The 27,277-nt window shown below is 44.3% G+C and overlaps 1 long non-coding RNA gene across 1 annotated transcript; it reads left to right on the forward strand.

Moving 5' to 3' along the window:
- Positions 1–2,290: 2,290 nt before the first annotated feature.
- Positions 2,291–27,277, forward strand: LOC148050291 (uncharacterized). Its single transcript, XR_015701396.1, has 3 exons — positions 2,291–2,362; positions 12,692–12,758; positions 24,396–27,277. It is a non-coding gene; the product is annotated as an uncharacterized LOC148050291 (long non-coding RNA).

Below are 27,277 nucleotides of genomic sequence, written 5' to 3' on the forward strand. Positions count from 1 at the left end.
GTTAACATTGCTGTAACAACTGATCCTGTTATTGTGGTAGAGCCTACAGTGCTCCAAAAGCCATGAGGATGCCATTGCCCTGGGCACTGGACACACAAAGGTTATGCCCTCCCTAATGAAATCTCCAGCCCCAACTATGGAGAAGTGGTCAGAGGTGCCAGAGAAAGACCAAGGAGAAATGAGATTACACCTAACGGCTGTCCAGTGCTCTCTAAAGGGAGAGACAGTCACCAGCCACAAGGACAACCATGGTCCCCATCCCTTGGCTTGTTCCCCCCTCACACCAATTTCATGGATCCTTTGGTATCTCCCAGTTACAAATCGGAGTCTGACCATCAGCATCCTTGGCGTGGTTATTCCAGCTGCATCAGTGCAAGATGGCCAGAGGACAGCTACCCCAAGGTGGCTCCCATGGGTGACAAGCACAGGAGATGTCCAGAAGGCACGTGAGTCGTGAAGATTTCTGAGAGAACCGTGAGCCAGAGAAGTCCAGGGTGACCCCAAGGGAGCAAACCCAGAAGAGGAAGGTCCATCTCTAAATATCTGAGAGTACCTTGCTGTCAGCAGCAGAAAGGACACCACGTAGATCAATCTATGATGAGAAAATCAAGGGCACCCTGCCCTGGAAACTTTATTTGATCTCCTCCCTCAGTGCACAGGTTATGGGAACTTTGGGCATGTGCCAGGAGGAAAAAAACACTCTGACTGGGGACACAAATCCTGCATTTCCAAAAAGTCCAGCCCCAGTCCTTTATCTGGACAGAGCAGCTTGAAGCATCACTATTTTCAACAGCCCTACAAAAATTCAGCCAAAAGATAAAGTGCTCTGCAATAATATAAAGGCACATGCAGCAACGAGCTGTGCCGGGAAAGCTTGAGAACAGACTTACAGCTCAGTGGATGGGATTAGCAAGGGCTGGAATTGCTTTTACAGCCGGGCTTCTCATTAACCCTGTGGTGCACGCAGGTCCGCAGCTCCTCAGCAGCTCTGCTCGAGCACCGCAGGACTGGAGACAGCTTTTGAGACGGTAGGTAAGCCTGTGAAAACTTATTTCTTATCGGCAGCGTGAAGGCAGGAAAAGTCAGCTGGCCATTTTCCCAAGGTGAAATATTTGCCCATCTGTCTGGCCACAATCTACTTTCTTATCCAAACAAGGTTGTGAAGTGTCTTCCAACTAAAAATGTGGCTGCCTAAAGAGCTAGGTCAGGAATGAACATTTATGCACACACACAGAGATTTGTCCAAGCCCTTTTTCAGAGGCAATAAAACTTAGAAAGATTTATTTAACGTGTTTTCTGTCATCGTCCCTAGCATACAGCTGTGTGCAGCATTTCAGAGTTCCTTTGAGTGAAAGCCTCTACTATACTTATTAAAAATAATTCATTAATTTCATACTGTTATTACGCCTAGGTCTTCAGCATTCTGTGCAAATGCTCCCCACCTGTTGGGATGAATATTGGGACATCTGCGTTCTCATCTGTGGGCTGCGTTGTGCCAGTTCCCAACAACTGCATCCACGTGAGGAGATGAGAGCCGATGCAACGAGCAGTTCTGGTTTATTCACTAACGGGATGTGTGTTTTTCTGACAGTCAGCAGCTTGCAATGGCCATAGATCATGAATTAGGACTTAGCAAATATTTTTATAGGCAAGAAACCTTCACAAATGAGAGCAGTTTCATTAAACTCAGCAAACAGTGAAGAAAGACCATTTCTTTATAATATTTATATTTCATGTGACAATTTCTAAGAGAAGTGTAAGACAAAACACAGAAATCATCTGATTCAGGTGTTACTGGATCAAAATTTCTCCAGTGGTGCCCAAGATTTCCTGAACACACGTAAAACCTAGCTTGTGCACTTCAGTGAGTCCACAGGATTTGCTGTGGCACAAATATGTCTGAGATTTCCCTGTGCTCTGGACAGATACTGGACAAACAGAGACTTTAACTCTGTGTCTCCAGCCCACTAATTCCAGTAAAGCAAAATTTTTAGTTGAAAAAAAAAAAAAAATCCAGAAATTGAATTTTCACAAGCTTTTGGGGGATTACATAAAAGAAAATAACCTCTTTTCTCTCCCATCCTCAGGGATGTCACCCACAACCCCTCTGGGGAATGTACGTTCCTAATTGGCTTGATTAAGACCAATGAAACCATCTGCTCTGAGAAGCAATTACAAACTGATCTCAGGTGTTGCCCCCAGCCTTCTTCAATTAAGGAGGGAGGAAACCAGCTCACACCACAGTGCTTTTAAGGGCCAGTAAGGCCACCTGTAATCACCTGAGAGCTGTGGTCCATGAAGTATTAGCAGGAGAGGAGAGTGCCAGGGCAGAAGCTGAGAGGACTGCTGTGTTTCAGCTCTGGTGAGTTGATCCCATTTGTTTTAGAAAGCTTTTCCAACAAGTGGTGCTGATTTAGTATTTTTTCTCTTGGTATCAGTTGGGGAACTACTTACCACCTTTCTGGATCTGTGCCTTATATCTGCACTGAGAAAAGGGTAAAAGAGTAAAAGAATGATTACTCTTAGCTCAGGGTAGTACCTGTTATGGGCTAATTTGGGGACAGTAGTAGTCAGTGTATAGCTGAGAATTTATGTGCTGTTACTGGTATGTGCATTAGTGCTGCTGGAGGGTCCTGCCCTACAGCAGGGCATCTCACTAGGATGTGTGTGCCACAGTTTATAGGCAGAGTATTAACAGCAGCTGCAATGAGAAGTGGGTTTTTTGTGAATGTGCTGAGGTGTAAACTGCAATAGCTCCAGCAGGGAGGCAGAAGGCTGCTGTACCCTTCCCAGCTGTATCTGATGCCAAACATCTTTCAACTGAAAGAGCAGTGAAAACTTCATGGTGTTAGGGGCCTAAATTGGGTTAGCACCTCATGCTCAGCCCTAGGCTCCCCTATGGGCTTGGATACAGTATGTTTGGTAGGCTGTTGCTTGAGGGATGCTCACACATGGGTGACTTAAACTTTAAACTGAAAGACCTTTGGGTATCAAAGGGGAAAAAAAAGCATAGCTGTGACTCCAACTTAATGTAAATACAGGTATTGCAGCAACAGCATGGAAAATGGGGTGGCTATAAACCCCTGCCCTTCTCTGAAGTTGCAAGGTTTGGACAGCTTATTTCTTCTGCCCACACCTCAAAGGGGTTGGGGAAGCAGGCTATGGATGGGACCAGTGCCAGAGAGCACTCTAACAGGGCCAGCTTAGGAGCTTTATCCCTATTTTCAGGCTATTTTATTTCTTAAACTCATTTTGCTGTGTTTTGACATTTTCCTTGGAAAGCACCCCTCCTCCTGCAGAGAACAAAATCAGTGTTTAATGTGTGCCCTAATGAAATTACTCATTCACTTACTCTGGATATTTCTTCTCTGTAACCCATTGGTCACAGCTAGGATGAAAACCATGTTTCCCTCTACTTCTGTTGTCACCAGTAATAAGCCATAGAAGCTGTATTAGCAGATCAAATAATGACCTGCTGTGAAACTTAAGACCCTGGAAGGGGCTATTGATTTGAGTGTGCTGCCTGCAAGTGTTAACAAGCCTAGGACAGATGCAGTGGTGTGCTTGCTCTCCCCCTGCTCTGCGGTGGGCAGTTTACCCCTTGCAAGATCAGACCAATGTAGCTGCAGAGAATGAATATTTCTGGCCTGGAGGTCCAGAGCTTTAGATGGAAGGGGTTAGGGGACTTTTGTGTCTCCCTGGCGGTCATGCCATCAGGGCAGATGTCTGGTGAAGCCATTCTGACTGTCACTACCTACTTGTCCTTCCTGCTGGCAGAGATGAGCCAGGACCTAGTGTCAGGACCATAGTTTTCCTATGTCCCCCCCCACTGTGCCATGATGCTCTAGAGAACTGGGATCAGACCTCATGACCATATTGGGTGCCTGGGGCTACAAGGCATGCAGAAATGCCTTTTTCCACTCACTTTTGGTTTTTCTTTTTCTTTTCCTGCCTTCCCTAGCACAAAAGCTTGCAAGCCTGCTGAACTTCACCTGTTTTCTCCAGTGGGAGAAAGCTCTTTTAGATTTCTTTATGGGAACCTCATAGCTCTTATAACTTGCCAGGAATAATTAAGAAAAATGAGAATGTGAGCCTCAGCAAAAGGGATAAATCAGTTGTAATGGAAAGTACCTAATTTGAGGAAAAAAACAAAGACCTTTGCCAAAGTTATTTATATGCTGTAGCTCTTAAGCACCAATATTTCTTTCTGTTTAAGAGGTCACACTTCCCTGAGGACAGGGACAGGAAGACGTGGTCCTCTTGGGGCTGGTTAGTAACTAATGTGCTGGCCATCTGCTTTCCCAGTATCTTTGGGCACATGCGATGAAGGAGATAGAAAAGACATGTTTCTGTGTCAAATCTAGACTTGACCAGCTTCGATACTGGCTGGCTCCTTCCTGTTACCCCCTTGGACACTTACCTGCTCCTCAAGACTGAGTCTTCAGCCCTTACAGGGGTGATCCTGGCAAAGCAGAGATCAGTTCCTGTGGTTTGTTTGCCCTACACATGGAGTTGGCATATAACAGTGCCAAAATAATCAGCTGTTACACATCAGGAAAAGTGACCCCACTATCCATCCTGAATAATAAAGTCCAGAGGAAGAAGGGTGCAACACAGGTTTACTCTGTCCAGCCCAACCTCTGTGTTTGGTCATAGGACCCCCTTCTGAATGTCTTAGGACTTGGGCTGACAGCCTGGTTTAACCGCAGCCCACACTTTGGACACCCAGAACTAGGTGTCAAGAAGCTCCTCTGTGTTGCTACCACACCTGGAGCTGGTTGGAGGTGGGGGGGGGATTAGAGTTAGACCTAGTTATCCTGTTAGCCCCTTCCTAGACAGCTTCTGTCACGTGCCACCAGCTGTTACAAATGTGCTCACTGCAATTGGTGAGCTGAGCATTTCATTACAACCAGGACAGCTCTGCTCAGCAAATTATTTCTAATGAGTCCAGAGCAATAAATAACACCTTCCTGCTCTGCAGAGCACCCTGTTAGCCTGCCATGCAATGGCCCTGCTTCCCCTAGACCAGGAAAATACTGGACCTGCTTATCTAAAGAGCTGCTGCTCTCAGCGGTTATAACTTGGGGTGGCTGGGCTCCTGACCATGAGAGCCAAGAGCTGTTCAGCTCCACATGTGCAAGGTCTCAGCTGGCCTCCCTGGCACCAGAGCCTGAAGGCCTCTTGAGAGGGCATCAAAGGAGGTGTAAGACATCAGCTCTTTTCTGTTCACTTAGCTTTTTCCTCTCCCTGAGGGAATTAGTTTTTGGCAGTGTAAATTCATGTTTCAGTAGGCTTTTTTAAAGCACATGTTGCTCTATCCTTACACCAAGTATAATACAAAAGGGAAAGATAGGGCAGTGAGAGAGGATTTATTTGTGCATGCAAGATGGATCTGACAATAGAAAATATTGACAAAGATTTTATCTGAGTAACTATCTGAGTCTTGTACAAACAGATCTATCCATCTCTGCAGAACCTGGCAGCTAACTTTTTGTGTTGTCTGGAGGGAGCTTAAATCAAACACGCAGCAAAATAAGGGACTGAGACAGAGTCCTGAGTTACACAACTCTGAACAGGCTTTTTCTCTTTGCTGCTCAGATTTTTAGTCTGAGACTAAGTGTTTGAAAGCAGTATGTGTCTTGAGCACATAAGGATTTGCAGTAAAAGGTGAAAAGAAACTAGGATTGCTGCTTTCTGGGGAAAAACATTATTTCGAGGCTTTCTAGGAGAGCATCTCGGCTTGGTGAGTAGCTAGAAGGTGAGAAAAAGGCAGCATGAATTTAGATACAAGTTTGGACCTTGCTGTTGGATGGATTGGAATAGATCCCAATTACATGCACCACCACGTTGCACTTACTGTTACTGACTGGGGCAGCTCTTCTGGAGCCCTGGCTGCTTGCAGGGCCCCAGTCCAGAGGTCCCCTTAGGTGCGGAGACAACTAGAGAGCAAAAAGCTGCTGCCTTGAATTTATGCAGCAAAAGGATTTCCTGATGCCAGGAAATCCCCATCACCTTTTTACTGTCAGCACAAAGCCAGCTGTCCCCTGCTCTTCCCCTTTACTTTTGGCAAAGGTTTAAGATTTTTTTTAAAGGGAGCTAGGCATCAATTCCTTCTTATTCCAGTGGCTTCTGGTGCCTAAATGCTTTGCCTGGTCTTTAGTGCCTAAATCCAATATATTTGTCTTTACTCCTTAGCTCTGTCTTTATGCTTTTTCCTAGATTGGCCTCACTGCATATTTTGTTCTCCTTCTTCCTTAATTGCCCACCCAGCTGAGCTGTAATGTTTTGTCTTACTGCAAAGGTGCAGAGAGAGAGAACAAAAGCACTCTAGTGAGACACTGAGAAACCCAACTGTGAGCAAGGGTCTGTTCTGTGTTTGCAGTGTATATATCAGCCATGCTCGGCAGACCAAGAAAATCGGTCTCTGGCCTGTATAAATATGAATGGTGCAAAAGGAGCATTAGATGCAGTAAAACACCCTGGTTGTTTCTCCTGCTGCCTTGTTTGCTCCCTTTCATTGGTATTAAGTATCCTGTGGAGAGGATAGGAGAGGTGTTGCTATTACTCTGCAAAAGGACATAAACAGGCTTAAATAAAAAGAATACAGGAAGCTTACCCTAAATTCCAATTTACCATGGCCTTTGGCTAAAGGCACAGATTTATGATGTGGTGATGATGTGGTGACAATATGGGCATGCATTGGTTATGCTATCCAGACAGGAAAACAGATGCGGGGAGAGGTTTAGGGTGTGATTTGATGTTGCATCTAACCAGGATCCTGCTACTGAAAAGTGCAGCCATCACCTTTCCCTACCAGATCTCAGCCGCACCCTCCCCTGCTTCCCTTTCACCTTCTCAGGGCAAATTAGGTCAAGAAACTGATCTCTTGGAAGACTCTTCTTTTTCTTCCCCTCTCCTGTCAGATCAGTTCACTGAACTGAGTCATTGAGGCTCAGCAGCTGAATGCCCTGCAATGCTGAAGAGCCTTTGCAATGCAGAAGCAACTTGGTCTTTCCCCCGCTTATTGCGATGCTGCAAGGTGAAAGGTGTGCTCAGAAGGTTGCTCATAAGCAAGCACCAGCCAAGGCAAGGAGCAGGTTGGCTTCTCTGGGGTTAATGGGAGCAGTGTGGTGAGACGGGGCTCAGGGTGTAGGTACATGCCTGGAGGGAAGCACAGACTCCCCTTGCTCCCAGCGTTTACCACTCATCTTCCCCCACCCTAGGAATCTGATGTCCCAAGCATTGGATTTATTCTTATATCATTTTCTTTGCCAGTATTGATGCATCTCCTCGGGAAGCTTATTTTGCAGCTGGGGGGAGCCCACAAAGGAACTAAATCAGAGTGGGTTCAATAACTCCCCACGCTGGGGGGAGTGCAAGCTGTCAGTGTGATGGAGAGGGAAAAGCAGGACGAGGTGGCTGCAGAATTATCCCTGGCCACAAGAGGGTGGCCTAAGGTGGCACTTCTTCTGAAAGGTCTCATATTTCGAGACCAGTTAGAAAAAGCTGTTTCTGTGCATTTCCTAATTCTAGCCAGAAGCACAAGTGCTGGAATATAAGAAAGACTGATTTAGCTGTTATTTTCCTGCTGTTGTTCGCAGATCAAAGGGGTTTAGATAGTTTATTTGGACAAGTTTTGCATAAGCTTCCAAACTTTCTGGGTGCTTATCAGCATGATGTTAACTCCAGCAGGAATGAAGGATGCTTGAAATCCTAAACAGTTGGCGAATTGTTCATAATCTCCAGTTGAGCAACAGTGCCTAAGAAGCTCCATTTATGATCTGCAGAGCTGCAGTAAGTGGGATGCTTTTCTACTTCCACATCTGAAAAAAAATGAAACATAATAGACTGGTTTAATTCATTGGAGAGAAAGAAGGGGAAAGTAAACTCCCCCAAACACTTCTGATTTCTCCTCTGCCTTTATTTGGTTATTAGCTAGTTACCTTAGTTTTCAGACCCCATGAGACAGACTGTCTGCACATGGCAAAACCATGAGATATTTTTCATGATTCTCATAGCTGGTACAGGCATAACAGCAATTAGATCACTTGGGTTTGCACTGAACCAACAGCTGAAAAAAAAAAATCTTTTGACGGATACTCTCTCCAAGATAACTGATGTCAATCACATCATTACTATGGGCTTTGTTACTTGTTCCACAGCATTGAGCTGCAAAGAACATCCTATTTTCCAGAGGGTTTTTGTTAAGGATTGGTTGAGTAGAAATGAGTGGGGTTGCATTTTGTATTGGACCTATACTTTTTAGTGTATAGTTATCCTAGATTTCTTTCCTGTGAAGAACAGCTATCATTACAGCTGATGGAAAAAGCTGTGGAGAACCAGCTTAGCAGACAGCCTGTAGTTAAATGGAGATGAGGTGTGCTTGCAGGGAAGGAGGATCTTGGTGCCTGGAAATCCTTGCTTCAAAAGGGTTACAATGGGCAGCCAAGATGTGGTGGGTGATGCCTAAGGATGTCTCAGCTGAGAAACACTAGTCCTGGGGGTAAAACAAGGAGTCAGGTGGCCTCTGTGAATTGAGCCCTAAGTAAGAGATAAATGGGAAGTGCTGGTTATGAAGCAAGATAAGTGAGAGTTGCCTTTCTGCACCAAAGGGTAGCAGTTCAAATGTGAGCTGTGATCTCGGACCCTCCATGGAGCCCTCAAGTTGAGCAGCTTCAAATGCTTCTGAGGCTGATCACGCTCATAGTAGCACTTAGCTGTTTCACAAAGCAGCTAAGGCAGATGTTCAGGTCTAGGAACAGTGGTTTTTTTCTGCAGGGGGTTAATTTTCCTTTTTATTGCTTTTTTTCTTTGTTAGAAAGGTGTTTTGATTTGCAAAGCAGAGAAACCATTGCATGCTATTGAAGGGGACAGTCCTGGAGAGTGTAGGTTTTGAGAAACTGTTCCCCACGGTTTCACAAACAGCTGCAGCCTGCCCAGGATTTCCATGCCTGCCTGGAGATTAGTGGAGCACTGACAAAAAGAAGCTAAAGGGAACCTGGGTAGCCATTGTACCAGGGAATTTGGCAAAGATGACTAAAGCAGAACGGGTTCTGTTTCTAATTTCCTCCTTCAGTGCTTAATGATTACTAATGGAGAGGTATTCCCCTGTAGCCTGGGCTCTGAGCATCTTCCCTGCAGCTTGCTGGGCCTTTTCTATTTGAGTTCTGTGTTACTTCAGCTGCAACACCAGTCAAGCTTTGAATGCTAAACGCTCTCATTAGTATGGGTAATGATGATGAGGAAGATGCCTCCAGCTTTCTTTGCTGATGACTTTCTCCTCTGGGAAACTGGAAGAGGTATGTTACTGAGCTTGCATCCACATCTTGCCAGCCCTAGCTCACGCTTTGGGGTGGGATAGCAGCAAGTGAAAGGCTGAGTGATGTAATTTGGGGGAATGCTGCATCTTCCCAAAACCACAGTAAAGGGAAAGTTGCCAGTGCCTTGGCTCTCCTTACTGAGGAAGGATGCTTGCTTGAACTTGAGCACTGCAGCTGGATCCCCTGGCCTGGGGGAAGCGACTGCAGCCATGTACAAGGAAATAAGCAGGAAGATGAGAAGCTGCTGGGGTGGCAGATAGGCACCAGCAGGACAGTCTGGATTTGTACTGCAGTAACCATGTGAAGGGGGCTCACCCTCCTTAATGCATGCTGGCTGCAGGACCAGACCTCATGGTAATGCTGTGCAAGCGGAGCATGGAGGCTGGAGGAGGTATCCTTTCTCCTGCAAATGGACACACAACTCCTGTCCCCCATTGCAGTGACAACTACGCACAGGTAAATGGACTCTTGAGACCCTTGGAATGAAGCTTCAGGTCCACTCTTGTAGGTTTACTGTAGCCTCACTTATAGCAGCAGATTCCCTTTTTAGGAGGCAAGTGAGACAATGTTGTAAGGAAGAAAAGAAACCTGGCAAAGTGAGCGTTATGTCCCCAGAACTACCAAAATTAAACACCTTGCCCACTTTGCTTTTTTGTCTAGGTGTCATCCATCACTGCTGCTGTTCTCATATTCAAATGTATGTTCACGCCCTACATTTCTATTTTAAAGAAACAAATTCAAACCAGATGTAAATGTGGTGATTGCTCTGAATTTCATTGATATCCATGTGCTTGCATGAACTGTGAATTCATGCTGGAAGAAGTGGTGTTATTGCTCAGATGGTCATTAAATACCTCTGTGCTTCAAATGCTATGTTTTTAGGCTTTTTTTTTTAAACTGGTATTGCCATTATCTCATGAACTTTATTTAAATTTCACATCATTAGCTTTTCTTCTTATCCCATTAGTGAATATATAACAGCAAGAAAAATCATGAGACAAAAACATGTGCCAGTGCCCAGCTGTCTTTGCTCCTCCAGCACAAAAGATCCTGCCTCTCTTACTTAAAACTCTGTTTGTCTGTAAGTGAACCTGCTACAGGATTACAATAATGGACTCTTTCAAGGGAAAACAATAAATATGGTATCAGCTGACAGATGCTGTCCTTCCTGGCTGCAGTGTTATATCCATTATTTAATAAGATAGACACGATGTTCAGGAGAGCTGGAGCGATGAGGTGTAACTGTATCTTTCTGCACCACAGAGGAACCTCCAAAGAGATTAATGGAGGAGGAAGGAGGGGAAACTTTTCCTTTGGGTTTCTGGTGTCTTATGACTGCAGCTTTTGGTTTGCAGCCAGGACCTTGGAGGAGCCCTGCTGGGTGAAGACTGAGATGCACAGAGGTGCTAGTAAGCTTTCTCATGGCTTTTGCAGCGAATGTTTTCTTTCTTACTATTTATCAGAAATCATAGAATAGTTTGGGTTGGAGGGGACCTTTAAAGGTCATCTAGTCCAAACCCCCTGCAATGAGCAGGAAATTGTCTACATAAGGTGAAGTCAAGTCAGGTCTCGATACTATTGATTAGAAGGAGGCAGAGGGATAAATGTGTTGCTACAAACTGTTAGAGTTGAAGAAATAACTGTGGAGCAGCTCCATGCTGGAGGCATGGATTGAGAAGATGGATCAGCGAGTGCAGCTCGCTCAGACATTAGCTGTTTTTCTGAAGCTGGTAGCAGAGAGTGTGGAGGGGTTTTCTCAGGACTGGCTGGCAGGTTTTGGAGAAAATAAATTTTGGAAAACAGCATGGGTATGGAATAAGGATATGTGTGTTCTGAAATTAGCTATAATAGTTAATGAGCAGTGTAGGGACAATTAGGAGAACAGGCAGGGCCTTTTTGATCAAAGAAGGTGTATTTTTCAGCTGGGCTATCTTCACCTGGCTGAAATTGGGGAGGTTTCTAGGTTCTGGGGAAGAGCTGAAAGTCTCATCTCTAGGAATTTGTCTGATAACAGCAGTTTGTTCTAAATCATCTTCCAATGTAACTGCTGATAAATACTGTGAACAGGTGTGAACTAGATCTTAGATCTGAAAGACAATGATGTTCAGATATGAGATCAAACAGAGCAGGTAGTCCATATGTCTAGACTGGAACAAAAAAATATAAACCAAACCCCTTGGTTCATGCAGGTCAGATCTATTTCAGAGGCAGGCTTTGTGTCTGGCTACTAGGATATAAAGTTGATTTGGCTCCCTGCCAGCAGAAAATGATCCTCACCCACAACCACTGCTGGTTTTGCAGTCACAAGACAACATACTCCAGGCAAGCTGACTTCTTCTGGTCTGGCCTTAGGTGTTCAACTGCTAGCAATTAGTCTGCCTAAATCTCATTTCTTGGGTGTTACAATTCTGAGGACAGGGCCAGTGCCTGATTCTTAAGAGGGCAAGGGGTTAACATGTTTAATAAATGTTCTGTCACTATAAAAAGATGTATCTTTATCTCTGAAAGTGACATATTCTATTACCCTGGAAATGACTGATTGGCCCTAATGAAGCTCCATGGGGAGAACATACAGCAATATGGCAGGCTCTAGTTACCTTAGCAACTCTCTCCTTGAGAATTCGGAGGCTAAATTTATATAAAATTGGAGATCTAAAAACATCTGACAATATTCCAACAGAGAAAAACGTTACCCACTGAAATTAACCTTGATTAAGAAGGATGATGTTGCTGTAATTGATTTGGTGTGTGCCTCCAACAGAAGGGCTTTGAATGCTTATTGTTGTGAGTCAGGGAAAGCAACAGGCAGCTCCAAAGGGGCCCAAAGGAGCATCCAGTGCAAATCAGTGGGGAAGCTTATGGAGTAAAAGAATCAGCAAGGTGGGGAGAAACTGCCTCAGCATAATTTGGAGCTGTCCAACTGTGCATGTTGTCAGCTCTCGCAACCCTCCAGCCATGTTACTATGTTTTTCTACTACTTCTAGTGTTGTTATGTAGGTTAGAAACTCTTCAGCTATTGGGCAAGGCCTGTTTGCCTCTTGAAGCAGCTGCTTGGTCCTTGACCTAGTCTAGGAGAACTGAAGTTTGTCAGTAACGAATACAAATAATGGAGCAGTCGCCCTGGTAATACAAGTAGTCATATGTGTGTTGACTTAACTGATACATAATAATGCACTTCCCTGGATGTCAGTGCAGATAAAATCTTTTATGGCTGCTGAGCATCATCAGCCACAATAATGCTGTGTAACTTTGAGAGGAATAATAGTAAGAATGCTTTTAATTCTGCAATCTCTAGCTTTGAAGCACTTGGAGTTTGTAGATCACTTTAAAGGTGGATACATTGCTGCTACTTATTGTCTTTATTTTTAAAGATGATCTGGAGTGACTCAGTTTTTGAGGACTGAAATGGAGACATGTCTGCAAACTGAGGCGGGAAAGGTAAAGTGACCAGAGAAACTCTAAGCTCCTGTGGATGAAGTGGAAAGTGCAAAGAGCTGCTGCTGGCTGGGATCAGGGACTGAACCACTCTGGGCTGTGGAAAGTGGTGGTTAATTTTACTTGTGAAATTTGTTGGTGGGGGAGGTCAGCAAGCCAAATACTCCAGTTGGGTTTTAAATAGGGCTGGGTAATTTTATGATGTCTAACAACATTTGCAGCTCTGCAAGGCAAGCTAACGAGGTTAATCAAATCTTATGCTTCAGGGAACTGCCTTGCCATGCAGGCCTGCCTCAGTGTAAACACTGCAAAATGGTGCATTATGGGTGTTTGACCAAAAATATCAGGAGTCTGCATCAGTGAGCCAGTTTTGTTCCTAGGCTAGAATGATCAAGGATTTGATCTGATATGGAAAAACAGAATATCCCTCATTACTTCTCAGCTTATTCCTCCATGAAATGCAGCTGCACTGACCTCTATTAGAAGAAATCAGGGCAAATGTGCAGCCACAAAACCTTGAGGAATTAGCAGTTAGATTCCACTGCTTTGTGATGAGTGAGGATCTTTGGTGATTGCAGTCCCTGTTGTACTTAATGCTAATACTCTTAGGGCAGCACTTTCCCACTGTAGTGTAGCTTGCCTTCTGCTGGGTCAGAAGCTCAATAACATATTAGGAAATGATGCTAAGAAATGAAGGGTTTGCACAGGTGAGGCAGGGCATGGCTGCACAAAGGTTTTGTCCCTTTCTTCCTCCCTCACTTGGCAAAACCGTATTATTTCATTTAAAGGTTTTCCCTGTGAGTTTGCCAGTGACCCTGGACCCAGCAAGCTGAGCTCAGTACAGGCAGTGGGGACTTTGGGGATGCCACAGAGCTTGGGACCACCTGGGCTCACTGCAAAGTAGAGTGTATCCTGTGCTATGTTAATGTGGAGTATCATTTTGATGAGCCCCTAACTTGGTTCTGATTTAATGATGTAATGGAGGGAAGATCTGTCTTTTGTTCCTACTCTGATCAGTCACAAAGGGATTATACTGGTATAAATCTGTTGAATTGTTTAGGATTTATAGTCTGAAAATTGGTGGCAGGGTTTGGCTGGCTGCTTTTGTTTTCCTTTCCTTGCTGCTTGGCTCCTGGATGTGATGCTTGTAATTGAGAGTTGAAAGCAAATGCAGAGAGCTTGGCCACTGAACAGCTTCACTTCTGGTCTCCCTATTTGCACAGGGTTATTCCTCTCAAAGGAATCTGGAAGGAAAATGTTCCTGGCTTAATCATGGCATTAATCCAGGCTGAGCCAGGTGGGCTCAGGTTAAGGTTGCCTCTTCAGCTATTTCTAGCAGATCCAGATCCATGGGAGATGGAGGAGAGCGGAGCTGGAAGGCAGCACACACTTGTACATATTCACTTGATGGTGTCTTTCCTTTGCCCTTGCTTCTTAACATCTCTTCAGCTAGCACTGGGCATTAGGCTGAAGTGTGTGTTAGTGATGGCTGAAAAAAGCTCAGGGTTTTTATGGGCTTTTCAATATTCTGGTTGAAATATTTAAAAAGACATGAAAATCTTAAGCTAAGTCTTCTGGACTTCCCTGAATGGTCACGTCCTTAAAATTCACAATAAGACAAGGTATGTTTAAAGTGGGAAACGAGGAATTAAAAACACCTTACATGTAGGGAAAGTCCAAGTTTCTCTGAATTAAAACAAAAAGGATTGCAAGTTTTGGGCTGCAGATGTTTTCAATATATCACAGTAACTAGTTCTTCACATATTTAATTATTGTTTAAATGAAAATAATAGATGTAATGTATCTTCCATTCATGGAAATGTAATGTCATTACAGCTTCCTTTTTATAAAATAATTGCATGATGACCATGCAACATAATATTTTTGAGAATTAATTATGGAGGAAGATGACTAAGAATTCCCCTCTGCACATTTATGCCATGCTTGGGAGCTTCTAGAAACGGCACATGATGCTGACCTCTGGCTAACTCAAGCCAACAGAGAAATGCAATAATCCCTGTAAAATTACATCTTCATTGTATGTGTATATATAAATGCATATATATTACTATATATATTTATATATAATGCTTAATTACTGTGCAGGATTAGACTACCTGATCCATTCAAATTAATACTGTTTCAAGTGTTTCTTCTCCAGAGGTCATACTTGCTGGCTAAGTGTCTTGGCAGAATACTGCCGAACAGGCGAGAGTTTCTAATACTCTTAGTTGTGCCCCTTCAAAATACCCCTGAGAATCTTTCTTGAATGAAGTAAATTACAAAGGTCTCTGAGACATTAAGGGGAAAAATAGTCTCTAAATATGAGGTTAACTGATGGTTAACCCACTTGATATAGAAGCTTGCTGCCAATCAGGACTGACAGTAGAAGGTGATGGCATATATGTGTGTGTGACATCTTATGGCATTGCAGTGGATGATAGTCTTCTGTCAGCACTTCAGCTTGGAGCCAGCAATCTGTCATGGGAATTTACTGAGTGTTTTCTGGTTGTCTGAGTCAAACATGACATCATCAGACTTGGCCTGCCTGGCCATTAATGAATATAAGGACAGGTACATTGGATGGTATTAAATTGTTATGGTTGTTTTCCTTTTGTGTAAATTACAAAGTTATTCCTATGGTAAGGAAGGAAGTCAGTCCCTGCTGGGCAGGGTGTGCTGTAAGTGCCTGTTGTGAAGGTCTGAGATGTCTTAGCCAGGCTATACTGGAAACTAATGTAACGCGCACTTTGGGATAATATAAATTTTGCAAAGATGGATGGCTTGAAAAGAAAAATGCTCTGTAGAGAGGCAGATAGTCAAGGACCCAATCCCGCATCCCTACAACATGCTTCCCTGTCCTATCTAACCAAGTGATGGAAGGAGGGGGGGGTCATAAAGTCCCACAAAACACAAACAGCCAGATAACTGCCAAATCTGTTTTCTGCTGAATAAAAACTGGTTACAAGGTATTGATAACTACTCATCTGATCTCTTGGTACCTTTGGTGCTTTTGATTGATATTTTTTAATCACATTTGACAGCGAGATGCACAGCTGTATGGCTCAATACAGAGACAAACCTTATCAGACAATCCAGAAACTCATCAAGATCTTTCAGTTTGCAAAGCAGGTTTTGAGAGGTTTCTTTCTGGTACTGGCCACACACATGTCTGTCACCTTCCAGCACACACTTGTCACTCAATAAAGGGTGTGGAGGAGCAACCTGAGCATAATGAAAAACCCTGGATAAAAGGAAATTGAAAATGAAAGTCCCTGGCCTTTGGAATTAAAGGATGAAGCAATCACTGGTTAGCTCATGCCCCTTAGGGAAGTCCTCCAGGCTCTTGCAGCCTGCACTGTAAAGAAGCTTACAGTAAAATATGCATTTCATTTTATTTTGTTGAGAGGAAGAAGGGCAAATGAAATGACCAGAGGAGAGGCAGATGGAGAGTGGTGCAGAGTCGCCACTTTCCATTATGTTTCATTTGTCAAGCCAGTTAGTCTTGCTGCAGAAATAATTTCAGGTTCTCTGGCCTTTTTTCCTCCAGACACCTGCCACCCTCTTGCTGTGATTTATCTCCTTGCCCCATTCATCCTCACTGGGGGAGACAGAAGATGGTTTAGGGAGTGTAGCGGGACCCTCAGCTCAGAGGCAAGCACTGTCCCTGTTTTGATGGTGGGTTGAGATCCCTGATGCTTCTGTGGGGAGCTTAAAGATTTCTTTTTTTAAAGAGCTGTTGGCCAGCATCTAAGAAATATCTATCCAGATGTGTGTTGAATTGGATTTGTCAGAGCACATCTGCAAAATACTGGGTACATCTCCACCAGAAACTGGTAGATTTGGCATGACCCTGCTTTCTTAAATCACTGTGCTGCTTCTATACAATGGAGCTTGTAAAATAACTGAGCTAAAACTCTTCTTTTCTCACTGCTAATGGTATTTTTTCCCCCTCGCATGCTGTCTGCAAGGTCTGCTTTTGGTGGGTACACTCTGGTTAGGTTCTGCTACCTGTGAATACCTAATGTCCAGCTGAAGCTATAGGGACTGCGATGTATTCCCTAGCTGAAATTTAATGCAGTTTTAATACTCAGCAGTGCTGAACTGCTGTGCTGCTGGGAGAGGTTAGAAGCTGTTGCTTACACAAAAGCTAACAATTAGCAATTTTTTGGTAGGGACATGAAGTATATACTTGTACCTGTGCTCAGCTCCCTGCAGGGGCTAGTTTACAGTCCAATTAAACAATTACAAACCCTTAAACTGAATCTTCAGAATCCTCTGGGCTCTCTAAATTGCTATTTACATATTTCTACAACTGAAAATAATGAAGATAAAGCAATCAGGTGGCTGTAGAACATCCTTTTCAAGTATATGAAAAGTTAATTGTCTTCCCTTTATTCCCAAGTGTGCAAACACTGTCTTGTTTGATAGTGGCAAATATAGTTCAGGGGGTACTTTACCCACCTGGCATTTTGAAGAGGGAATAGGCTGTACTTAGTTGGAGAGGCATCATCTTGTACAGAGTAATAATATTTTTCTCCAGGTCCGTCACCCTGTTGTGTGCTCATTAAGGGAATATGAGGTTGCTGAAAGATGTAACTTCTGAAATAGCCTCTGCTAGACTTGATAGCACAAGGAGGAGGGAAGGCTGGAGTGTACTTTACAGGTCTAAAGCCTTGTAAAAGGGAGTTTTGCCTGTTTTTTTCCTGTTTCCTACATGTTCACACTGCCATTCAGATCAGAGAAAGCATTTTGCACTCACATGAGTAGCATACTTTCCACAGCATCATTTCAGATTTCTTTGGCCCCAATTTGGGTGGTGTTACCCCTTGCCCCCAAACTTTGGAACAGGAAAACCCCACTAAGCTTACCATGCTTTCACCTGTTCACTACAGTGGAAATACAAAGCTGGAAATAAAAGGATGAAATTTGTCCTAAAGGCCACACTCCCAAGTGTTCAGTGCTTTGAAAAATACATTCTCAAACTGACAACTTGATGGCTTATCCCATATAGGACATGCTTAAATGCTTTATGAAACAGAGAATGGCTTAAGCATCTCATTAAATGCCTTGCTGAATACAGAGCTAAATAGCAATTATTTTGCATGACTCAGTTTCTCTATCCACCCAGAGGGAAGAATAAGTTTTGAGCCCTCTCTACAGCATTACAAGGAGATAAAATGATATCATGTGAGTGAACTATTGTACAGATACAAAATACTATAATCAGCATTAGATTTGCCTAGCTGTGGAAAGCTCAGATAACTGTTCTTTGTCATCACTGTCCATGTTTCTTGAGCATGACACCAGTGCAACAACAAAAAAGAAGTGAAGGGTGTTCCAGGTGGCAAAAAATTGCTGTGAACTGAAAAATTAGTAATGTAAATGAGTTTTCAAATACTTCTTTTCCAAAGCTCCAGGCATGGCTCATCAAATTTTATAAAAATGAAGCCAAATCAGTTCTAAATAACAGGGTTGAGGACTGGCATCTCAGCTGTGAGAATAGTTTGTTTGTTCTTTTTTTGCAATGTATTGCTAGGAAGGAAAAATAATTATTAGAAAATTAATGTGAGGAGGACAAATCCTACTTCCCTGCTCTTCCCAGGTTTGCCTGTTCAGCACCTTGGCAAGGCCATGATGACTTATCTTTGTACCAAAGTGCTTTTAACTCTTACAAACTCAGAGTTGTTCTTGGAGCTCCTGAGGTGCTGGCTCTGGCTGTGTGCTTCTGCTCCACAGCAAGAAGTGACCCACCACAGGGAACAAAGTCAAAACCCCCAGTTTCAAGGCAGAAGTAACCCTCTTCTCCTGGTACAGAGCTAGGGAAGGGCTGACAGATGTATTGCTGTGGTCTCTCCATGTTTCCCTGATTTCAGAGTAAACTATATGCTTGATACTACAAACAAATTTGAGTTGATTGCAGCCCTGGTCTTTCTGAAAGCTTTTTGTTCCTTTAGTCTGTGCTAACTCACAGCATCCAAACCCTCCATGGCAGGAGGGACGAAGGACCAAAGACCCTGGCTAAGTTTGTATTCTTAGAGCTGGTATCCAGTCTGGTGGGATGTGCACAGAAGGCATGTGGTAGAGGACTTGATGAAGGGAAACCACTACAGAGCTAGATCTGACTCCTTATTTCCAACCCTGCTTCTACTGAGGGACACAAAGAGGCAGAGATATTTCAGAGGAGAGAGTGGCATGGGGAGCCTCTGGAGATTTGGCATGGCACAGCATCTGTTCCAATCAGTCTTCAAAGTGACACCGAGTGTATGTGCCTCTAGGACATCCAGCATCCCACAATGCCATGCAGCTACCTGTGTGCATCCATCAAGTGCCCACACCTTGATGCTGGTGGAAGCAAATGACTGCAGGATAAGCATATTGGCTGCACCCAGCTCTGCTGACAGACAGATGGCACCTCCAAGAGGCACAAACACCTGAATTTGGTGACACTTTGCTATCCTGAGCTGTGCTCCTCCTCAACAGGTGACAAACTGCTGCAATTAGAAGCACATTATCAATCCAAAGTGACCTTGCCCTGTCACAGCCTGAGATACCCTATAAATCACAAGACACAGTAATTACCAGAATTAGGCAAGGGATTTGGGGTTGTTCTGGGTAGTAACATCACTGCAGATCCTCCCAGAGACTCCTCAGCTTTGGAAAAGCAAGACTTGGGGTTCCCTCTGGTGTCCTTTGCTAAGCCTTTTATTGTCTCTTTTGGGCACATTTTATGATGATCCAGCTTTCCTCAGAGCTTGCCATGACCACTGCTGGCTGGTAATGGCCTCAAGAGGCATTTTAAGCTTGAACAATGTGATATTTTGTTTACAGCATGCTTATGCTTGGCTATGATCTTGAGTAGATGGGCACATAACCTAGTAGGCTGGAGTGAAAGCTATGGTTTCAGTAATGTGAGGTTTTCCTTATTTCTACACCTTTTCAGGGAGGCTTTTTTTACCTTGCTTTCAAGGATAAATTCAGTTGGCAGCATATTCATCTTTGTAAATGTAACATAATTAAAGAAGCAGTACCCAGGGTAGGTTGGCAGGGTTGAGAAGCCCCCAAGAATGCAGAAAAGGGCTGGTATTGCCTTGCAAAACGGGAAGCAGCACTTCTTATTTGACTGGTATAATTCTTATTGGTCTCACACTTCCAGGTGGATTAGAGCCCCTGAAACAGCATATTCCTTGTCTCTCTAACTTATGGAGATTTTAACCTGCCTGTGGAAAATTAACATTTGCTCAGTCTTAGAGAAGATGGAAAGGCTGGGGATTCCCAGTGCAGAGGTGTGAGTCAGCCACTGCCCCCAGCTGCCTGCTCCTTCAGAGCAGCTCCAGCTCCCCTGCGACATGCCTTCTGGCCTGACTAGGAGGATGAATTGGCACCAGAAGTAATAAATAGAGAAAAGAGTTAGTTGTCTGGAAGGGGAATGGGAAACCCTTGTAATCACTGAAATCTTACATGCCTGCTGAAATGCTGTCTGTGTCTTCATCTGAGCTCTATTGAGACACTGTTTAAGGGCTTTCAAAGCTTCTCCCAAAATTTTTCACTCACCAAAAATCTGTTTTCAGTACAAAAATGTCAGCTTTGGTAATAGAAAATATTTTAGTAATGATTCAGAAATGGCTTAAGTAAGCTTTCCTGCAAAAAAAAAAAAAAATCCCCATCCCAAAACAGGTCCATTAAGAGCCCTTGAACTGGTGCAACCTTGAAATTGCAAATTCTGTTGCAAAATCCTGCTCTTGGTTTTTCCTTCAGTGGAGCTGTCTGAAGCTGTTTATACACCCCAGGGAGGATGCTGATCTCCAGCTCTGAACATCAGCGTTGTGCACCCTTATGCTTCAAATGGAGCCTGGCTGTGCTTCCACTGGGCAGCTGTGCTCAGGCTCTCCTGTCTGGCAAGCTGAATAATACAGGTTGTGTGCTTGACACAAGTCATGTGAGTGGAAGGTATGCTGACTGTGCTCAGTTATATGGCTAAGCTTAGCTCCTGTGCCAGAACATCATCTTGCAAAGACCAAAGCTTGAAGTCCTTGCCTCTTGTTTAAGAGTAGAAGGCCAGGGTAAATCTTGCATCCTGCTTTCTTGGATAAAATAGCATCCTAAAGCAACAAGATCCTGTACCCCATGGCTGACCTGCCTGACCCAGGATGTCTGTTGTAGAGGCCATGGGGTTTTTGGTGGTGTTTTTCCTAACAATAGGAGAATTTCAAATAGAGTCCCTGCTCATAGAGATGTGTAGCTGAAACTTCTCCCAACTGTTCAAGGAAGGAAGCAGGCCTTAAGAGGAAGAGTCTGTCTTTGAGTCATGTTTCTTTTACTTCCTGTAGTTATTTTGAAAGCATACAGAAAGAAAGGGGGGGGGGGGGGGGGGGAGCAGGGAAAGCAAGACTTAAGGGGTTTTTTTTATCCAGCATCACCGATGTCACCAGGAACTTTGCCATTCATTTCAGTGGAAGTCCTTATCACTGCATTTCATGTCTTCAGTTTGCCTCTAGCACTGCAAAGAAAACTGCAGTGTGTTTTGGCTTTACTGGGAGGTGTGTTGAACTCCCCATCCTCTTTTGCTGTTGTTCCTCTCCCCAGGAACCGAACAAGAACTTTCCACTTATGAGTTAGTTATGAGCTGACTTCATGCTTCATCAGTGAACAGGGCAATTCTGTGCAGTCTCTGGACTGTAGCAGCCTGTGTATCCCCAAACTCATATAGTCACATGTGTTCATGTAGGGACAAAACATCACTGTCCTATGCTAATGTAAAAGACTTGCTGCGTGGATGTGAAGGACCTCAAGGTACAATGCGCTGTAGAGCCATGCCTGTGGTGTTGAGTGTTTTGCAGTAGTAATCCAAAAATCTGTAGGAGTGTTACTAGTATAGGAAACCTGCAGTGGGATGTACAAGGTCTGTGTTTGAAAAGAAGTGAATTTTCAGTTGTAAATCTCAAGGTGGCTGTTCTTTCATGCCAAATGCTTCCTTGTCTTCCTCCAAAAACAAACCCTGTCTACCCTGCGTTGCTGGATGTCTCCAGTCAACAGTGAGGACCTTCTCTAGGGTTGAGGTTAGCAAAGCTGGAAAACTGCAGCTTTTTTTTATCCTAAGCATTGAGATATTTAGTGGGATCCAAGTCCTGGAGTTATAGGATATGCAAAGAATGCCCTCTCCTTAAAATTTAGAAAAGGATATTTTTCAACCCTCAGGGCTGAGGGGGAAAGCTTGCAACTGTGTCCTGAGGACTCCAAAGGAACAAACACAGAACTTGGGAATTATTTTTAAATCCCAAGTTACTGAAAAAAACCAAACCAACCCAGACATTCCTAGCCTCTGAAAATCAGGCCCACATAAACCCTTTTTTGTGCGTGAGCAGTGTCCACTGGAGAGGCAGTGACTCCCTTCTGCAGTGGGATCAGCACCCATCTCCCAGGCCTCGCCTGCAACAGGAACTGCTGGCAGTCATCGCTGTCTGAAACTGCTCAAAAACACAGGACCTATCAGGAGAACTGCTGTGCCCAGGCAGCACCCTGACACCATCTGTTCAAGTATGGTCGAACCAGTTTTCCCTGTCTAACTCTGGGTAACTTTTCTCCCCCTTGATAATTTGCTGACTGCTAAGGACATGTAGAAAAACCTGCAGGAGCCACCTTGTTCCCATGTATCACCCAGTGCTTTTTTTTTTTTACCCTGCTGTAATATTTCTAATTGTCCCATGCAGCAGATTCAGGGAAGTTATATGGGGGCCAGGTCTGCAATTCCATTTATTATGTCAGACAACACAGAAAATTGCATTGCAATAGAGCAAGCTACTAAATCATGCATAATTGCCTGATAACGATTTAGGGAAGGTGACAACAACTAGGCATCTTTTCATCTCCCAAGATTAAACATCTTAGAGGTATTTGATTGCCACCTTTTCATGTGAAAATATATATTTTCTTCCTAGCTCTTTTCTGCACAAAGCAACTTGCAGAAAAATGCTTCAGAAGAGATTTGCTTATTTTCCTGCATGTAGCTAAGGGAGGCCTGGCTGTCTCATGGTGCGTATGACACTGAGGTCAGCTCCCATTGCGCTAGGTTTACAGGGAGAGATGGTCCCACAAAGCACATCCCACTGCGCTGCTGAAGGCAGGTGCAAAATGGTGACTGTCCCTGTGCTACAAGTGACACGGAGATGAAGGGCCTTACCCAAGATGGCAAGAAGTCTTTGGCAGATGTCAGGATTCGGTTCTCGTTGGTCCCAAACCTCTGCTCTTAATAGAGAAGCACCCTTGTCCCTAAGGCTGGCATCCTCCCACTTTGGTTTCACCGATTTCAAAGCCAATGTTTTTGGTAACCGAAATCCATTTGTTTCCTTGTGTATAGAAAGCTGAGTTTTATCTGTGCAGGACTGGAAGGAAAAGCTATTCAATCTGATGTCTGTCCCCCCCCTGCCCCCCATAGTCTTTTTATTGCCCTGCAATATTTAAACTTCAGCAGCTAAAAACTGTCAACAAACTGCTAAGAAAACCAGAAGTATTTCATTGCCTGAGCTTTAATGAGTCTTTTTTTCCTATGGCACTCACTCCAGCTTGCAGCAGCCAAAAATAGAGCTGGCAATTCAGATGTGTGCAAGTAACTTGTCCTAATGCTCCCTCTCGTTTCTCCCTGGCAGTGGGTGGCAGGGTGCTGCGCAGCCACCCATTTCCACGGTCAAAACCACATTGCTGCAGTGACTTCTCTCCCCCTGGACACCTAAAATCTTGCACAGCTTCCTCTGAGTAAGCATGTGCAGTTGTGTTGAAAGAGGTAGTGGCATTTCGATGCTCTGTGTGCCGGTGGCTGGCTGGGCTCCAGGATAACATGCTCACTCTGGTGTGCTGGGGATATTTCTGAGTGTATGAAAGTGGGGCAGTGAAGCCAGCCAGGAATGGAAATGCTGTTCCCAAAGGTTAGAGCCCGGGGGGTGGGAAGTGGAAACCCCACCCTGCCTGGGCTCTTTTCTTTCATTGTCTCTGGGTTTGTGTCCAGCAGTGGAGCTTATCTCAGAGGAAAGGGTGGAGGTTTTCCAAACAGCTGATTCACTTCTGATTTTTCTCACCATTGGGAAGATGCCGTGCCTCCTCCTTGCAGCTCTGACTGCTCTAGGTATTTCCTAATTGCTCATAGGAGAAAGTCTGTAGGAGGTTGACTGGGGGGAGCAGGGCTTCCAGGTGGGCAGGGGGGTCTGCCCCCCCTTTCTCCCAGAAAGACACAGCCCAGAAGTTATTTATCTGACAAAAAAAAAAAAAAACAACAGGTAGCTTACAGGAAGCAAAAAGCCTGCAAGAAAGAGGTGGGAAAGGAGAGCATGAGGGAAAAAAAAAGCTATTGTAAATCATGTGACCAAGTGTAATGCAATCTGGCTAATTGATCATCTGCATTGAGAGCCCATCTGATGGCTAAGGGAAGAGGAGGGTGCAAGTGCAGCCTTCTGCCCTGATGCTGCTGCATGTATGGCCGGTGGGCCTCAAGCAGGTGTGGGATGGAGAGTGGCATGCCCTATGAGGTGCTCAGCCCTCTGTGGGACAGGGATGGTTAACTTAGAAATAACTAAGGGATGGGTGCCTGCATACCTCTGAGGAGTGCAAAAATCTTTATTTTTTTTTTCCTTATTACTTTGCTGCCAGCCCCTTTGCCCCTGCCTTGTTGGGAAGTTTTGTGCTTTGGAGGTTGGGGGCCGGGCGAATGCAATCAGCCGCTGGCAGGCTGAGCGGCGTGACAATGTGTGACTTTCTGAGCCGGTTCCCCACCTACGCAGCACCAGCTGCCTTCTTCGCTCCTCAGCAAGCCCACCATGAGCACACCAGGCCTCGAGCTGGCTGCCTGGCAGCACCCAAATGTGTCACTAAACCTAGGGACGAGGGGGCTCCCCGCCACACGCCGGTGGGTTTGGAAGGATGCTGTGCTCTAGAAAGATGCTGAATTAGCAAGGACAATTCTTTCCCCCCCAGTGCGAAGGAGGGACGAGATCCACACTATGACATCTTCCAAAAAGACAGCTGACTTCATGCCTGGGCCACCACTGAGTGCTTCACCCTGGAAGGACAAGTGGGCAATGTGTCCTCAGAAGACACTATGTCCTTGGATTTGGACTGGTTCCTAACACCAAAAATGCAGTATGGGCATGTCTGTGCAGAGGGTATGAGCCCGTGTGCCTCTTCTGCCTTCCATGGGAAAACCTATCTTCTCCTTCCATCCCATTTCCAGGTGGCTGAGACAGCCAGCACAGCATATTGGCATCATCACAGTGTACGTGCAGCAAGCCCAGGATCTATAAAGGGCCATGAAGAATAACAAAGAGTGCGAGGTGGTGGCTGGATGAACAGAAGTTGGCCTCACTTAGAAAGACCTTGCCCTCGCGTAGATTACCCGGTTTTAGGGAGTGAAGATGTCAGTCTAAATACAGACTCGGCATTGATGAGACTGTCAGTGCTGATGAATTTGTTTTGGAGCTGTCTCAGCCAGACAGCTCCTTAGAAGACACCTTTGCTTCTTCCCCAAGGAAATCCTTGCATCCGCATCGCGGACATCGTTACGACACCCATCCTTTATTGAAGACTTATAACCAGCAAATACCAGTCAGTTTTGCATAATGCCAGGCTGGATCCATATCCTCAGCCAGGCTGCTGACCCTCGGGGTAGCTTCTCTGGACTCGGTGTCCCAATATACAAAATGACAATATTTTTTTCTCAAGATGCTGTAAATCTTCATTTTTGTTTCAAAGGTGCTCTGGGCCTTTTGGATGAAATTCACAGTTCAGCTAGAATATCCTTCTTTGAGTTATGTCATTCTGATTTATGTTATTATGATATTTGCAGTTCTTTGTACAGTAAGATGCTTCCTTGGGCCCTACTGAAAGAATAGGTGTGTCTGTGATAAAAGAATTTCCAGCAGTTATTTATCTGACCCTCTGAATTTTCATGGCTTATGTATGGGTGGGGTTATTTCTCTGCCGCCTTTTGCTCTGGGCTTCAAAGATGGGAACTGTTTATTTTCCAAGGCTTTGCTAAGAATTAGTCTCAAGTCCTACTTCAGTCCTGGAGGTAGGGCATAGCAGGTTACTGCAATATGGCATATTTTATGAATAGTTTACAAAAAAGACCGTGTGGATTTGTTTCACACTTAAACTAAAAATTTCACTAAAGCAATGGAAAACAGTCTTAAAAACAACCTTAGGTTTGCATGTCTGAAAGGGATCTTCCAAGTCATCAAGTCAGATGTAGTATTTCATAAACCCATTCATCCGTTTCTCAATCTGTTTCATGGAATTTGATAGGGGTTTTTTGGTTTGGTTAGTGGCTTTTCTGTGTGTGAGGTACACTAGTTTAACCCTGTTCACTACCTGGGTTTCATTTAGGAGGTTGTTTGGTGAGGGTCCAAGACCTGACAACTGTTTCTGCTTCCGCAGCCAGCACCGCTCTGGTTCTGCACTGTGTATGTGCTCAATGGGGCAGAGAGGTGCAGAACAGGAGAGGTGCCTTCTCTTCCTTAGAAAAGCAGCACAAATTTATACTAATAATGGTGGTGTTTTAAATCCTGTGCAATTTGTAAATGTACATTTCCATGGTAACACGTAGGTAGTGAAGTAATCCTCAATTCATCATCTTCCATGAAATTCCAGCAACTATTCCTAAACATTCATCCTTTTCTAATCCCAGAGCCGTTGCCATGGAAATGATCAGATAAGATACAGGCCTTTAGGCAGATGGGTCTATAAAGGATGCCAAATCTTGGCCTATTGAAATCTACAGAACTATTTAGTACTACTTCTTATTTAAAGCCACATAGCTGGCAGTGATTTTTTCTTTTGATTGTTTCAAGATTAATTAAATTTAATTCCACTTTGCAAAAGGCTTCTTTTTCAGTGACCCCTGGGAACTAAAATTGTCTCTGGTCACAGATGTGTCACTCAGGTCTCTCTTCTCCCCCGGTGAGCACTTCTGTAGTGGCAGGGGCTTCTGCTGCTCCTATTCACTGCTCTGGTGTTTCTGCTCCTCTCTCCACACATGCATAACTCAAATTCTCACTGGCATTGCTTGCAATCTGGGGTTTAGGCCTGCTTTTCAGATATCTTGTTCTGCAAAGGAGGTTATTTTTATTTTTTTATCCTTTATTGGAGCAAAGGACAACATCCAGGAGATTACATCTAACACCCAGAGGGTTGCTGCTTTCCAGTGCATTAAATTTTCAATTCCAAAAGCTGTGCAGGATGAGAGGTTTACATGTGCTGAGGCACCTTTTGAGCACTTTTCCAAGCTAGGCCTGGAGGTGTGTAGATGACTTAAAATGGGATTTGGTTTCTAAGTTGAATGTTCCTAAGTCACAAAGGTATATCGAAAGCTGTATGTCTTCTGTCTTCACCGAGAAACTTCCATGCAGGAGGAGCCATTCATTTTTGCCTTCTCCCAAAATAAAAAGAACTATTCAAAGACAACAAACCACTCTTAGGCACCAATTTTGCTGACTTTTAATGAGGGCTGGGGATCCAATTCCCATATATACCTTAGG

This window comes from Nipponia nippon, unplaced genomic scaffold (assembly GCF_047370975.1).
Source record: "Nipponia nippon isolate SJK-2023a ecotype South Korea unplaced genomic scaffold, ASM4737097v1 scaffold_9, whole genome shotgun sequence".
In the NCBI taxonomy this organism is placed as follows: Eukaryota; Metazoa; Chordata; class Aves; order Pelecaniformes; family Threskiornithidae; genus Nipponia; species Nipponia nippon.